Below are 17,455 nucleotides of genomic sequence, written 5' to 3'. Positions count from 1 at the left end.
TCAGTGATATAAAGGCATCACACAAAGTAAATGGTAGTCTTCATAATCAAAACTTCAGTGAGACTGAGAAAACATCAAGCTTAAGAACCTGAGAGTTGTAAGACTTGGAGTATTTATCTAATTTATTTATGAACAACTTTTATTTAGAGAAAAGCAATGCTGTGTCAATTAGTCAAGACAATTACTTGGGAACTAGCCAGAAAAATCCAATTTCTGAGATGAAATCTGCATGTACAGAAGTTTGTGATGCAATAGTGTGGCACCATTCCACCTCATACCTCATGTTTTGCTCTGGGTAGTTTATTTGAAGCCTATTTTCCCCAGATGAGCCATGCAGCAGGGCTTCTGCATGAGATGGGACACCTGTCTTTGTGGTCAGTTCCCACTTCAAGTGTTGACCATCCAGGTTTTGCGTTGCTATACCTTCACTGCTCATGTGGTACAAGTTGAACAGGATCCTCACGATTCAAATTAAAGTTTATTTTAGTGCTTAAGTGCTGCCATCCACATTGTTCAGTGGTAGGTCAGTAAGAAATAGCCTTCTGGAACAAGACACCTACCAGCAGGTGGAAAGCCTTATGCACAAGAACCCAGTTATTATCCTGCCAAAACCCTGTGCATTTCTAGCCCTGCCATTCAGCAGATAAATGTCGATAAGCATATTATTCAGAATTGGTTAGTACTCAATTAACACGGAAGGTAATAGCAATCTTGACAAAATTAAACCCCCATTTACAAATTTTAACTTTCAAAAGCTGTTCTTTTAGACAAATAACCATTAGCACAACAACAAAATGCAGGAGTTCCCCACACACCATACTTCTCAGCACTAATGAAGGCCCCACAAAACTCTCCAGGCTCCCAGCTGACTTGATAGGACAGTAATGTCTGGGCAGCCACTGCAGCAGCCCACTAGCACTAGAGTGGCACATACATACGTTTAATAACCACCAAAGGTCCCCAGCATTTTCAATGAACACTATTGTGCCTACTTTGACTCCGCAGTGTGCTGAAGAAACTATTATTCATGTACTGTAAAATACTCTTCTGTATGTAACCTGCCTACCACCAGTGGCAGAGAAAAAAGGAGAGAGATCAGGAAGATTATGTGGGAGAAACTGCAAACAGCAGGTAGAAACTGCGAACAAAGAAAGAAAATACCTTATTTTTCTGAATTTCTGAGCAATGCTGTGAAGAGTTAAGACACCAACTTTTCCTACACTTCGGGGGACCACAGGCTGTCATCACACATATGCCTGTGGAAAGTTGATTCCCTGTACAAATATGGCAAAACATTCATGTCTAGTGTACAATTCCAGTGCTCTGACCATTTGACAGTCTGGTGTCTGCAGCTCTCATAGTGTTTCCCCAACTGCCAACACAGCTGCAAGACAGTCAAGACCCTTTGTTCTTCTGTTGCGATCTCCCTTAAGACTACAGGACATCTTTCTCAGAGCAGGTATTTACTTCTTTGCATTGTTTTGTTTTATTATTTTTCCTTAGGGGAAAATTCAGCATTTGAAGGACTTTGTTAATAACTCATTAACCAACAAAATTGCTCTCTGTTTTTCAGGCAGTAGGTCCTGACTCTTTGGTGGCAATGATTGAAGTAACTGTCTCTCCATACAGAGGAAGCACTGTGTTTTCTTTCCTCTTCCCCCCCCAGAGGTGTGTGGGAGTTTGCTGCTGCAGCCCCTGCTTCTCAATTTCCCCAGCACCAACAGCTTTCCTCGCTGTCCCCACCCAAATACACCAATGCAGTCTGTGAGACAGAACCAGAACCCCATTAAAGACCTTAAGAGCATGGCACGACCCTTCCCTTGGCTCTTCTGGCCCCTCTAGCCCAGGGCCAGGTATGCCCTCTTCAGTCTGGCTGGATTTCTTGGCACCCAGAGGAAGACATCAGTGTGATTTTGATTCCTCCTCTGGGTTTTAAAAAAGTATAGCTCAGATACTCTGATACATGAATTCATTCATATGGCCCTGCTACCAAGAAGATAATTTATGAGTACTTTGATTTTGTTAGCTAAAAGCTAATGGCAGTGTCATCTTATCTACCCAAATGCAGTCTTCCAGGGAATCCTAAAGAAGTGTGCCAAGCTGCTAAGGTTATGGCTTTTCTCCAGAGGAAGCAAACCTCTGCTGACTGCCGTGTCAGCACCAGAGTGCACAAAGTGGGGCATGGCTGCAAGGCCAGGGAGAGGAAAGCCCCCTGCTCCCCAGGTCTCACAGAGAGGCAATTCAAAAAAAGGCAATGCCTGTCTTAATAATCATCTTTGCTCAGGGATACCCCAGTGAAAGTGCAAAGGAGCAGTCAGCTTGTTACCCTTGGCACTTGGTCAACTAAAAGTAACTCTCAGATGTGGCAAAGCTGTTGGAACGTTAGTACACATCAGTGCTTGCTTTTTAAGCCTATTGCTTTGTGGCAATCAGCCTGGACATAATTAATTGCACCACCTGCAGTACACCTCCTCGGCAAGGAAAGCTGCTCACCACAGGTCACGCTGCCAGGCCCCCCTGGCACGGCACTGCACTGCTGCAGGCTGCAGTCACCCAACACGAGCCCTGCTCTGAGCTCCTCACTTCCCACCCCCGACTGCAGCAATCTGCAGGGGTGTCTGTGCTGCCGAGGAGTGTGGTGATAGCAATCACATTGCTCTGCTCCAGGGTTTGTGCTGTCACATCCCTCAAGCCAGCTGTTCTGCAGTCCCCTTCGCTTTTTCTTTGTCTCAGAGGCTATGTGAATAAAACAACCTCTTCAAGGTTACACAGCTCACTGGTGACAGTCAGAGAAATCAATTAGTTTTTTGCAATTGCTGGCCGTGCTGGTCTCTGGCCTTTTTGCTGTTCTCTGCCTTCCTCTTAAATTTCACTGTCTCTCTTTGGTGAACCTGAAGGTTTGCAATTACTAGAAAGGGAAAGCAAGAGCAAGCCAGAGTTAAGCAAAAAGCAGATCAGAGGGGTGCCCTTAGCATGCCTCCTCCCCACTGATATTACTGTAATACAGCAATGCAAAAATAAAAAAGCCTTAAGATCTCCTACAGAGTAGCTGTAACAGCCCCTGGAGGTGGAGAAAAGCCTACAGGGAAAGTCCAGCAACAGTTAGGCTGATAATACAGCAGAGGAATAGCAAAACACAAGTCTGCATGGACTGTAAAGGCAGGCACCAGCAAGCATTGCTCTCATCACTTGCAAATAGCCCATGACTCTGTTAGATCTCAAAGCATGAGCAGTTTATATGAATGAGAGTCCATCTTGTAAAGTATGAAGAAAAGCAATCCCATCTTCTTTTCAAAGGAGAATGGGAATCAGCTTTATCTAAATACAAACATTTTACCACTGATTCAAGTTATACCTCTACTCATAAACTTTGCATATACACATTTTCATAATGAACCAAGATTAATATTTTATAATTAATTCTGCAAGACAAATTAAGAACATTTCAATAACTAATACATACCAGCCATTCTTAACACCAGTATGAAAACATGAACACATTCAAATATATGTCTGCTGTCAATACAATCTGTGAATATACCCTGTAACAACACTATTTTCCTAGATTCACATCTTCTCTTGATCCCCTGTAGCTGTGCAGAGTTGACTGAGGTGGTCTGTGAGCCAAATAAATGTGTTGCATTACAAAAGCTGTTGACATCTGTTATAAATGATCAAGAGCCAATTCAAAATCCAAAGATTTATTTAGCAATTTCAAAAATCAATTTCGAAACGCCATGATAAATCAGGACAACATCGATCGAACGCTGGGCGGACAACTGGGCAGCAGCAAAGGTGCCTTCTGATATTGCCCACAAATTCGGAGTCTCAGTGTAGGGTTTTCATACGGTTTTTCTGCCCGGAGGCAATGTCCATTGAAAAGTACGAATGTTTCAGTGTTCTTTTCTCCCAGAGTGAGGTTTTGAAAGGATTTCCTGTGGAATTGAAAAGATGTCTCAAAAGATTTACTTGATCTTCTTTGGGGGCACTTGATGAAATCATCCGCTAGATTTTCCTTTGAGATCGGTATCAGATTCTTGAGTAGATGCGAAAATGTGGCCTGCCCCTGATTAATGGGTCATCTCCACGTTATCTCCACTGTTTATGTTGCAAATTTCTTGGCGGCATCGCTAGACCAAAAAAGACTTTAGAATTTTGGAGATGCCCTTGGACTCCCTCCAAGAATTCCGGTTTTTAATTACAATGTATAATTTTCCACCTACAACTTTAATACGTGAATTTATACAATGTATCTATTACAACATCCATAGCATCATTTACAAAATTATTTGGGGTTTTTGCTTCTTTTTTTGTCCAACACTAAAATAGCAGAGTGACATAACAGCTAAAATACTATATTATATATAGTATGTATATGCAGTACTGTATTTTCTGTGTGTCTGTGATATACAGTGTACATGCTTGTATTATATATGCAGTACTTTCAGTATATTAACTGGTTTTAAACCTAACTGTTCACTGAGAAATATTCCATAGTAACATACATTACCTCACCTGTCAAAGCTAATGGTCATGCATCTGTCACACTCACTCTGGCCTTTGGCAGCTCAGCCCTAATTAGCTCTCTAGGAGATTCTCAGCCAGGTTCAGAATGCTTAAAAAACACCCCATGTACCATGGGCACACTGATTAATTTCAATAACACTGATTTAAAAATTATTCCCTTCCAGGTGTACATTTATCATCTTTGTGAGGTTTCATTAAAAACTTTGTCTTGGCCATTCACTTCATAAACAATAAAAATAAAACTAGATTGATTCTCACAGGCTAAAAAGAATTTTTCAGGTCAATTTTGTGCCTTAGGAAATTTAGTATCTTCTCTACAGATGGTTATAAGTATATACAAAGAGATATTTTACTACATATGAGAGCTAATTATTAAAAAAAAATAGTAACAACAGTTTCTCTGAAACTTCCATCTGTGAAAAATATAATAGTTGGTATCTTGCATGCATGCCTGTTATTTGTATTTCCTGTGTGATGATGAAAAAAGTTGTCTTTTTATCTGGTTTATAGTTTTCTTTGATATTACTATGCACTGCCTGATATTCAAAGAACTCCTCAGTCGTAGACAGTACATGTCATACTGCTGTTGTTATATATGATGTGGCTTCATTACAGCTAGGAATTGAAGTGGCAACCTTTATCATTCAAACAGTCTCTTCATGTGTCTCTACAGCTTGAACTCAGGAAACAAGCTTCTCTATGAGTAGACTCATATTCAAGACACATCAAGCACATGTCCAACAAATTAGGTAAGTACAATGTTAGGGAATCTAAACTAGTAAGAGCTTGTGTTATAACACTTTCATATTTGTTCACCCATTGCCAAGCAACTAGCAATACCAAGGAGAACTGATGAGAGACAATCCACTGCATCTATGCAACAGAGCCTCCAGCTCCTTTAAACTCCTGTCAAATTGTCTTCTCTTCTGTTCCTAAGAATAACCTTTGACTGTGTGGTAGGTCCTGAAAAACAGACTGAAAAGGGTTTAATTATTCTGCAAACATTCAGTGTTTCCTTGTCAATAAATCAAATCAAACTGAGAAACAGTAATGTGCCTACAAGGAGTGAGTGCTATTATCCACACAGAAAAGCACCCGAACTCTGGGAAGCCTGAGCCCAGGGATTTTGGCAACAGGTGAAAACCCCTCAGCAGCACTGCCTAACAAGGCATGCAACACATTGTGGCAGATAGCTATGCAACTAAATACTTACCCTGGTTTCAGCTACAGTATTTCTCTCAGTACCTGTTACAGTGCTATGTTTGGGGTTCAGAATGAGAATGGTGTTGATAATTCACTGACTTTTTGGTGTTTTGTTAAGTCATGTTTATCTGAAGTCAAGGACTGTTTTACCCTTGTCTCACGTTCTGCCAGTGAGGAGGTAGACAAAAAACCCAACAAACTGGGAGGGAATTTAACCAGGAAAGGTGACCCAAACTGGCCAAAGGGATATTCCATGCCACATAAACTGGGGGAATCACCCAGAATCTCGGCCACTCTGGGTTCAGGAGAGGGGGTCTGGTATCTGTCAGTGCGCAGTGAACAATTGCATTGTGCATCACATGGTTTTTCCCAGCATCATCAGCATCATCATTATGATTATTACTATATTTAATTTTTAATTATTAAATTGTTCTTTTCTCAACATACAAGTTTTACTTCGATTCTTTTACCCATTCCACTGGGGTGGTGGGGAAGAGATGAGGGAACTTGAGGAGTGGCAGTGTGGTGCCTCTTTTCCAGCTGGGCTTAAAACCACTTAAATACTTCAGATGAGTCTGCCCAGCTACTAACCTGAAAAGCATGCTTTTGTAGTAAGACACAGACAACACAGAAAGGATGGGGACTTGGAATATTGCTAAAATATGCCTGGCCATATAGAATCATAATGAAGGACAACTGAACCTCAGAGAGCCTGAAATATCCCCCTTCGCTACAAAAAAATAAAGACTGAAAATGGGCATGAGAAAAACTTAAAATACATGTGAAATCCACTGCACTGAAAGCCAGTAAAGATCATAAAGATTTCTGGGGTATTAAAGGTATCTTCTGTTTGTGTGGTGCTGCTGGCAGTACCTCATTACAAGCAGAATAATGAAACTTTTGGTCCTTGAGAAAATAGGTTAGTGCCATTATCCTTGTACCCTCTTCCAGGGCTTTTTTTTTTTTTTTTTTTTTTTTTTTGGCTTTTTTTTTGCTTTTTTTTAATGCATCAACCAATGACTGTAGCAGAAATCCTGCAGCTGAATATAGCCTTGCTGGCTAGAATAAACCCATTTTTATAATCATGGTCCAACTCAGAAGTTAAGAATTCCACTGCAGAATGACTGTTACTGGAGCTTCAGCTTCAGCTTTGTTCCTAAGGAAAATTTCATTTAAAAGGTCTAAGAAAAAATAATTGATTTCATATTTAGTGTGCTTACATTTCCAGAACTTTAGTACTCCCAACCTGATTTAGACCCAAAGGGAAGCAAGTCACCTGATCAGCAGCATCATTTTCTAAAACCTTCTTTAAGGCATTTTAAGCAAATTGCCTATAGCTATCTGTGCTTAATCCCAGTATTTCAGTTTAAATAGAGGTGATCACCAGTTGTTTAACAAGAGGTAAATTCCATTCCCAAGGCATAGAACACATTTTCTTCAATTTTCCCTCTCTTCTAGTTTACCACCTCTAGTATTTTTACAAATGGTCCTCAGTTTTGTTCTGCTTGGCAAGAAAGGAGAGTGCTAAAAATACCTTTTTTTGTTGGCTTATCTCTTCAAGGGGTCAGAGTAGTGGAGAGGATTCTGCTTGATACCAGCTTGAATAAATAAATGGACTCAAGTGCCCTCTTGTGTTTCTCTGCCTAAAGCTTTGAGAGGCTTAAGAAAATGTATAATATTTCTTGGCGAATGCAAAAAAATTGATAAAATATTAATAAGAAAATATTTAATAGCATATAGCTCTTAAAACATGAAAGATATTCAGAAAATATTTTTTGTCAAGTCATTCATGCAAGCACTCTCATTTCACAGCATGAAAATTATGCTGAAGTACTTATAGTCTTTGTTGTTCCTTTACTGTACTGCCTCAGCACTGCCGCATTCATATCTAAGTTACAGCATAAATCAAGAAAGCATCAGCAGAACAGAGTTACAAAAATAAACACTCATAAAACAGTCCAAAATATGACATTTTTTCTTTAGTCCGTTTCCGGAAGTAGCACCTTTTAAAATGGCAGTAAAGCAAGATTTTATGCCAAAAAACCCCCACTTTAAGTAATAAATATTTAGTATTAAACTGGCATCCTTTTTGTCAGGTGAATGGGATTACTTAAGTTAGAGAAGGGATAGGACCTTTTTATCAAGTCTGAGGGGTCAGACCTGAAATGTTTCTGTGGTTGGCTATGTTTCACAGTAGGATATGCATGTTATCTGCAAATGTTAATGTTTATATAGTGTTTTAGTGTCCTTTGATTGGGAGAAACAATGTGAATGATAACAACATATTTATCATTAATTTGTGAAGAAGGAAAATACTTTAAAAACAAATTCACTTTGGAAAAATCAATCACAGTTTAAAGTAATAGTTTGCAAAGTAAACTCTCAAACTTCCATATGTCTTTTACTACACAAATTCCTGACACACTTACCTTGTTGAGATGTGTTGTGGTTTAGGAATGGTCTTCTCCAATTTCAAGATCCCACTAAAACCATTGTGTCATCCATTTGCTCCCGCTATCCCTTCCCCTCCCTTTGTGGGTAACTGGAGAGGAGAACTGGAGGCACAAAAGATGAAGATCACAGGTTGAGGTAAGAACAATTTACTGGAAACAGCAATGAAATAACAACACAAATTGTAACAGCAACAATATTAATAACAAAAGCGTAAAAACAGAAGAGAGAGTGATTCACATGAAAAATGATCACTTTGGAACCTGCCTGCATCACTCTGCTGGCAGAAGCCCCTTCTCCTCAAAACACACTCCCTTTCCCTTGCCTCTGACAATGATGTGAGGTGGTAAAGAATACCCTCCAGATCTCTCGGGATTTGCTCTTCACCCAAGATTTGGGTGGTAAAGAGTTTTTCTGCCTCTGAAGACCCTGAGCCAAGTTGCAAGAAAGAAACAACGTCTTCAAGGTCTGGTTTTCTTGATTTCTCGTGTTGTTTATTATTTCATATCTCACAATGTTCTCTGTGCCCAGCTGCAATCTGAACAGCAGCTAGGACACGAGATGACTCCCCTTGCAGTGGGACGTCTCAGCCCCTTTATACAGAAAGTCACATATCAACTGTTTACACTTAAGTTCCAATACCTATCACCTATACTAAAAGGGTCAACTCTACTCTGACCCAATTTCCTTAAACTACCTTGTGCCACCATCACCAGAAGATGGAGGCCAGGGGAGAAGAAGGAAAAACTCAGGGCAACACCCTAAATCCTCCATCTTGCCCCCATGTACCTATATTCTAAAAACTCAAAACTACATAATTTTTCATCCTGTGCTAAACTAAACTACTTTTTTCGCACCTTTGTGGTTTGTAATTCTTCTCCCAATGTTGCAAACCATTCCCATGGACTGAAGTCAAAGGCAGTGTTCTCCTTGGCTCTGTGCCAGGGTCTACAACCCCCCTGTACAGATTCCAAATTCCCCTGTACAGACCTCAAGCCCTCTTGCTTGGGTCCCAAACCTCTCTTCCAAGGTCTGTGGCCTCCCAGGGCACCCAGAGGAATACCCTGGACTCCAACACAGGTCCTGACCATGCCCTCTCCTGGCTACTGTGAAAATTAACCCCGTTAATTTAATTTATAAGTTAATTTATAAGTTAAATGAGCCTAACCACAAATATGAATCTAAAGCAGACAATGGGATGGAGTTGCGCTGGTTTCAGATCTGTCAAAATTCAAAGTCTGATATGTGTGCAGAACTAGGCTTTCTGTGAAGCATTGCTGTTTTATTTCCCACAACTCTGTTATAATTTGTCACATATTTATTTTAGGCACAATGTAAGGTAGATTCCTGCTTGTCTGAGCTGCTCCACACAGACACACACTGACACAGCCTCTCCTGAGGATACTGGAGCAATTTTTTGGCAATCAAATCTCCCAGAGGACTCTGAACTCTACAGCAAGCTACACGGGGGTATCTCAAAACCCACAGTCCTGTCCCACCCCCTCCTTCCTCCATCCCTCTGCTGTAATGGAATGTTTTTTAAAGCTCAGATTTTCAGTCTGTTATTTTTCACCTTCCTCCTCTAATACCTCTTTTATAAGCCATGACTCAACAAATCAATATATGTTTCACCACCACAAGGTAAAAATTCAGGAACCCTGAAGAGGGTTCACTGGTTATTGTCTCACCAATTCCACTCTACAATCTCTGAATACTGATTTAGTCTTTGATGATAGATGTCCCTTTCTAAAAGATAGTCTGACTTACAGAGGCAGCTATTTGGATTTATTAATATTCATAACTACAGCCATGAATAATAGCAGTGAATGTCTCTACTATCATAGTATTAATCTATTATTTTTCACTTATTACAGTGTTATAGTCTTTTATATTTGGATGTCTTTTTTATTTTATTTGTTAAATTTTTTTCTTTATTTCTTTCAGCTGCTCATGAATTGTGCATACACCCTAGATAAAAAGCTGTATGAAACTCCAGAAAGCACTAAGGAGCAATTCCCATCACATAGTTGAGTAGCATGGCCTAGTAACCTGCTTTCTTCACTTAAAATTAGAACTAGTATACCATTTCTCTTTACTGGCCATTCCCCACTGTCTTGGTTTGGGAAGACAGGTATCTGCCAGGCAAAAGCTGGAGTTTCTTTTGGAATGGAGAGTGTAAACCACTCTCCTTTTTTTTTTTCATTTATAAATTTACAATCAGAGGCTCTTAGACAAAGATTTGGGAATAGGAGTAGCAGTTCTTTACTAGTATGTATTACAAAGCAAACAAAAAACCCAAACAACTACAGCATTAATAACAAAGTAAACAGTACCAAGAACCTTGAGGGCTTTGTTTCACAAAACCCAGGGCAGTTTGGTTTCGGTGCCCCTGCAGGATCCTCAGAGCACCAAGTTGAAACAGTGGAAAGTCCCAGGCTGATAGCTGGGATGGCAGGGTGTCCCGGCAGGCAGGGGCAGGATGTCCCAGCAGCGCAGGGGGTGCAGGGTCACTCTGTAGTAAGAGGAGCAGTGCCAAAGAAGCCAAAGGTGAGGCAGAGCCTGGCCCAGCTCCCGCGGGTGGCAGAGAAGGCTCAGGATTCAGGCTGAACCGGTGATAGTAGATTTCCCAGGACTGGATCTCTTTGGCCACAGTGAAACTCTTCCAGCCAGCAACAGCCCAACCGTTCTCTCTCCCCGAACGCTGAAAAGAGAACAGCCCGCAGCTGCCTCAAGCTCTGTCTTTTACCTGCGTTATCTCCCCCTTCCAACTTTGTCCACCTCTTTGTTTTCAGTTAAGTACTCTCAAGTATCCAACACTTGGTCTCCTTGGTAACTTATGGGGAAAAAATTCTTTAGAGAAAGAAGGAACAAACCTAACCCCCAACACCCTCACTGAAGATTCAACCCAAAGACCTCTGAGTTCAGCAGAGCTCTTCCCAGCGCCTTTTTTTCCTCTGGGCTGTCCATCAGGAACCTGACCGTGTAGATCACTGACCACTGCAAGTTCTTTTAATAGCTTTGAAGAAATAAAGCATGCCTCTGAACTAAGAACTGAACTCACTAGCTGAAAGACCAGGGCTTCCAGCCATGACAAGCAGGCAAGTGTGTTTTCAAGACAAAAGTGCATAGAAGCCATGTGCAATCAATCTCTGGGGTACTGAATGATAAATCTCTCCTATTTGTGGTGTTCCATTCTCTCGGTAAACAGAGCTACTGATTTGAAAAAGTAGATATTATAACTATTCACAAAAAGTGCTCAGATACACTGTATGTTCTGAGTTAGAAAATTATTGTAATGGAATCAGGCACTCCCCTGAGTACAATGGATGAAGATGTATCTTGCAAGATTGACTAATGATAATACATGTGATGATCTTAGAAGTGTATAATTTTACCTTCTTCAAAGAAAACTATTACCAAATTTTATGATAGCATGATATGCAGAATTTTCTACTTTTGATTTTCTTCTTGTTTAGAGAAATGATTATGTAATTTGCATATCCACTTAATATAGGTTAAAAAATCAGACCATAATTTATTAAACAGATTCAGCTAGATAGTTGCACTTTGTTACTGCAGTATGAGATGACAGGGAGTAAAAATAAGAAAGGATAGAGATGCTGAACAGAGGACAGTGTTATGATAAGTCACAGGATTTTTCACATAATATTTTGCTATGGATGCAATACTAGCAAAAATCTTATTGGCCCTTGATTTAGTTGGCTATTTCTATTCAGGTAAGTTTTCAAATGAATTTGTAGGCAGCAAAACTTCTAGGCAAGTGTTTATTTCTTACTGCCTTAAAAGCTGTGGTCAATATATCAACTCTATCAGTATCTATAGAATCTCACTGTAATACAGCACTTTTCATGCCCTAATAGGTGTTGCAAGTTGCACTTCCAAAAGGATTATTCTTTCAAATAGTTACATTTTCTGTGTGTTTGTACTCCTCTGTCTATGTCAAACATTGGCCTTGAAGAACTGAAAGAACAGCTGACTGCCCTCACATATCTTTGATTCTTTTCTGTACTAAAGCATCTGGTATAGTCAAAGTAGCAGTTTAGAAAAACATTTTGGAGGATTAGGGCATAACAAAGGGGTTAGTATTTATTTTCTTTTTGTCATGTTTGGATCTGAACATTGAAATACAGGGGCACGTGACAAATCTAGTCAGTCATGTTATGAAACAATAATTGAATAGTTAACAGAAGTTAGAGGGAAGCTAAGGATTCTTTTTGTTCCCCAGAGGCGACATGTCTGCTTTTAAAAAAATTTCCTTTTGATGCTCAACATACATACCAGAGATAAGTGAATTTCAAGTGCTTGCCTTGTAATGACATGAATTGCATCTCATAGGCAAAATCAAACTGGTGTTAATGACTGTAGTCCCAGATAAGCTAATGGTGCTAAATAAAACCTTAACGGCTGAGGATCTAACATAATCTTAGTATGAACTTAGGCATTTCAGTCAAGAATCAGACCTGAAAAGATGAGTACTACTATAATTATTGGTGAGTGTTTACTGCTGTAGGTTTGATCAGTTCACAAGTGTATTCAAGTCAAAAATAGCAGAAGCTATGAAAGGACACAAAGTATCTTCTTCCAGAAACCTAAAAATTGAGGCCAATCTACATAGATCTGGAGAAAGACACCAGCCAACTGGCATACTCCTCATAAAATACTGTCCTTTTATTTGCCTTAAGCCTTGATAGGATTATTCAAGGCATACATTTTCTCACTTTGACATTTATGCTCTCTCACTATGATTTTCATTAACAGATTATAAGAACATAAACAGTTAGATACACTGCCCCAGAAAGGACTTTTATACCATGAAAGTAAGCTAGATATGAAGCTGATAAATCTCCCTTGGTAGGGCCATTGATCAGAATCCAAAACCTCCTCATGGTGCTCTCCTAACCTCACACATTTTCATCATCCATTTCATTGTGAGAGCACCTAAATTCAGTGTAACCTGAGTCACCAGAACAACCAGTATGAGTAACTGCATCCACGCTAGATGATAGAAGAATAAACCAAAATTTCATGAATTATAGTTGCTAAAGAAAAATCTGCTCTGACTTGCTGTACTCCAAAGGGCTGCCCCGCTAGCTGGAGTACTGAGGGAAGGCATCTGTGACTTACAGGCAAGGCTGCCCTCTCAGCTGTATGCAAAGGCTCAGGCAGCTGCAAATAAAGGCTATCAAACTACAGATAATATCTGAAATCTCCACAAAATCCTAAAGCAGACAACGGTCAAGGCTGTGGAAGCAACCCAGCAGACTGTCATATGTCCAAAAAAGTCAAGTCCAAGAAAGCCAGTATACTTCTAATCAATTGAATGCATGACCTAAAGCAATTAAATTAAGTACATTGGGGAAACCCTATTTTATTTTAAGCCCTATTGACTCTCATTAATTCTTCTTCAATCTTTTAAACATTCCACCTTCTGGCCACAAATCAATGCAAAATTGACCTAAAATTGCCCAGGCCATTTCACTTACCTGTCTAAAAATATTGTCATGACTTTCATACTCTCTCTCATCTCTTGGAACACAGTTACAACTTGACAAGAAATTGCAGACATAGCTGAGATATGCCTACTACAAACACAAGCATTTTCTTGTCATCTTGGTACCCTTGTTGGATGGAAGAGACTGGCAGAACTCGGACCTCCAACCTGTCTGATGCAGATGGAGGTGGTATCTCGTTAATCCCTACTGTTCTCATACATCCCACTTGGGCATTCTCGCCTCCAAATCTTAATGCATATTAGAGCACAGTCAGTCCTGTGCTAAGGAATTTGCAACCTGCGCTTCTACAAACTTCTTCAGGCTTGTCACTTGTCCCTGTGAAGAAGAGCATGAACATCAGGAAAGCAGTGTAAATCAATGAACCCTGCTGGGGGAAGAGGATTAGTCCCTTAGGATGTGCTGTGGATTAGGGGAAATATAATACAACTGAGTAAAATAAGCAAGTCCCTCTCAAATATAATTGGTCATGACTCTGGATTATATACTGCTATATCATATTACTCTTCTGAGCCAACACTTGAATCTTAACATCTTATAGCATTATCAGGCTGTTTGTTCTTGAATTTACCCCTCTAGTAGTAGTCCTAAATTTCTGACTTCTTCTAAGATAATTTTCCTTTCAGGACCCTGGGCTTTGTCTTCTCTTGATTTTGAACACCATCTCATTGCTTTCAAAAGAACTGTTCTTTTTATGAATACCTCAACAATCACAGCCATCAAAACTATCCTTTCACCAAATTTAACAGTGATTACAGCATTAATAGTAAAAAAATCAGTGCATCAGGAAGAATATTAGGAAGGGGAAAATAAACTGGGGTAGCAATTAGTCCCTATAAAATAATTAGCACTTATGATAAAATGCATGTCAGAAGGCTTCAAAATCTCAACCATTAAATGGAAGTGACTGAAAGTAAGAGACATATGTATACTCAGGTAGGTCTAGCTGCCACATTTCCCTATGCAGTGATTCCTCATGTTAGACTTCTCTCTAACTTTCAGGACAGTCCAGAAAACTGAGCATGTTACTGACATGTTCAGAGGGCATTTCACAAAACAAACTCACTTTATTACATAACATGAAAGCAAACCTACAGAGAGTTATGCAGCATTTATAGCAAAGACGTGCTAAGATATGATTTAAGCCTGTCACCAAGGTCCCAAAGCCATGGTGTGGTATGTCTCATGTCACCCAGTAAGGCCAGAGGGAAAACAGTGAAGAGCATCTCAGACACAGTAAAGCCAGAGGTGAAACTCTCAGCTGAGGCTTTTAAGGCCCAGACTTCATGTTCATTTTGTCAGTAGCTGGTAACTGCAATAAAATGTATTTTTCATGGTAAATCATTGCTTGGTGGCTGTTTAGCAGTTTTTCCTTCATGCTCCAGCATTTTTGTCAATTCCACCCTTTGCAGACAGCAGCTGGTTCAATGTTTTTATTATTATTTAGTTTCAAATCTCTAAAGACAGTATTGACTACAATGCACTGGTCATCTATTTAAACATCATAGTACAGGCAGCCAATCAAACTGGGGAGGTTCTCTCTTCAAGTGATCTGCATGGCTGAAAGTTGCTTTTTATATTATTTTTAGTGTATCTAATAGGCCACTCTTTTATTCACCTGGTTTGTATGACAGCGGCCAAGTGTACAGCAGGACTGGGTCTTGAAAAAGATCTATTTCCACCTTCCATCTTTAAGAATAATCGTAACAATATAAGGAGACCTGAAGGGTAAAACACTAGAGACTAGTTCTGTCTGCTAACTTAATAGCTGTGATCCTAGCTGCAGGAAGCCTTCTTCTTCCTTAGTTAGTAACCATTCCTGTGTTCTCAAACATCAAGGGAATATATGGACTGCCAGGATAATGAAATTCACATACCCAGACGATGCCAGGAAGCAAGCTAAGGAACAAAAATATTGCAGTTGGTCAGGTTGGCTCTTCAGACACACATGCTTGCCTTGGCCAGTTAAATTTTGACAAGATTGTTTGAGGGAAATGACATTTGCTGATAATGGATTGACCTAGTCCCTAAATTAGGAAAATGAGACAGGAGCATGGAATTTCACATTAGGCAGAACAGGGAATAAGGGCTCTTCCATAAAAGTATATAATAAACATCTGCTTTTATGTACAACCTTGGCAATGTGTAAGCAACTTTGGAACCTTACCAGAATTTTGTTGTATCCTGCTGTTTTCTGGCTGCAAGGTGCCATTTGTGTGATTCATGCATGTGAAAATATGTGGATGTCAGAACTGCCCTGAAAAACAAACCCCACATTTCTACACCAAGTCACAGACTGAGATGTTAGAGGTCAAGCTTACTGGATTTTTCTGTTGTTTACCCATCCATCACATACACAAACACTAAATGAACCTTTTCCTCTCTGAAAAGTGAAAAATCTCTGCTGTACAGCATTGACTGTCACTGCCAGGTTCTCCTAGAGACCCTTTACATGACTGTCACTGCCTTGTGCTCAGGCAGTGCTTCCTGACAGGGTGGCCTCCTGCAGCCACACTTGGTCAGCCAGGACTCACACAGCCACTCCACTACTGCTGTTCCCAGGAACCTGCCTCAAGTTTACCACTATTTGAATGGACAGGCAGGATTCTTTATGAAGGAACCTTCAGAGGCTTGTTTGCTGTCTTGCCACCCTATCAGGATTATTTTAGTTATACTTCCCAATGCAAAACAACTACTCAGCCATTTGTGAAGGAAATCCTCTGCTGCACCCTGATTCAAAAGCAAGGATAAAACTGTAACCAAGCCCTCCACTATTTGATGGGCTGGCATCAGATCAAACACATTGCTAAAAATCACTGCCAGAGGAAATTTTCAAAGCACCTAACAAATCAGTTTTTGGGAATAAAATCTCTCCCAGTCTGTTGAGCAATATATAAACATCTATTTTTAATAAAATAAGGTTTCCAGACTTTAGAGGGGAGTCTACTCTGCAAGTCAGTGCTGATACCTAGTGCTCAGGCTCCCAGTAGGCTTCCTAGAGTGATTACGAGAAAATTGCTTATCTAGTTAAATAACAACATAATAATGGAGAGAATTCCACAAACCTGACAGCATTGTTTATCATTAAAGACAACCAGAAGAGATCTGAATTAAAAAAAAAAAAAAAAAAAAAAAAAAAAAAAAAAAAAAAAAAAGAGAGAGAGAGAGAGAGAGAGAAAGAAGAAATCACTGAATCACTGTATGCCTCTTCTGGTACTTGGTTACAGAGTATCTAGCTCATTATTGCATGCTACATTTTCATAATGTGGTTTAATGGCCAAAGATGTTCACCCTTTCCCACTTCATGTTGCTCATTCTCACCCATGCAGTACCAGTCACTGTCCTTTTAAAAAATGTGTGCTGGGGATGTGAGAAAAGCAGTCAGGCAGCTGGTGGCAGTGTGGTCAGAAGCATCTTAAATCAGCTTTGCTGCTTAAAACTGTTATACAGAATTACATCACTGCTCTTTACAGAAAATGTGACTTAGCAGCCTTGGCCTGAAACAGATCCCTTCTTCACTTAATCATGACACAGCAACGATGGCATAGTCCCTAAACAGGGCACAGGTGATTCAGAGAAACCAGCGTGCATGTGTCAGAGAGAAGGAAATTATTACAATTCTTGGGCTAATTGTAGGACAAACTCGTGATGCTACTAAGTGAGTGTCACGATCCGCTCCCACAAGTGGGGTTCGTGATGGTTTGTTTTAGGGATCTCAGAGCGCAAAAGACACAGCGGGGGAC

Source organism: Chamaea fasciata, unplaced genomic scaffold (genome assembly GCF_029207755.1).
Source record: "Chamaea fasciata isolate MVZ Bird 193981 ecotype frontalis unplaced genomic scaffold, bChaFas1.0.hap1 SCAF_4, whole genome shotgun sequence".
Taxonomy (NCBI): domain Eukaryota; kingdom Metazoa; phylum Chordata; class Aves; order Passeriformes; family Sylviidae; genus Chamaea; species Chamaea fasciata.
Note: the sequence above shows the minus strand (reverse complement) of the source record.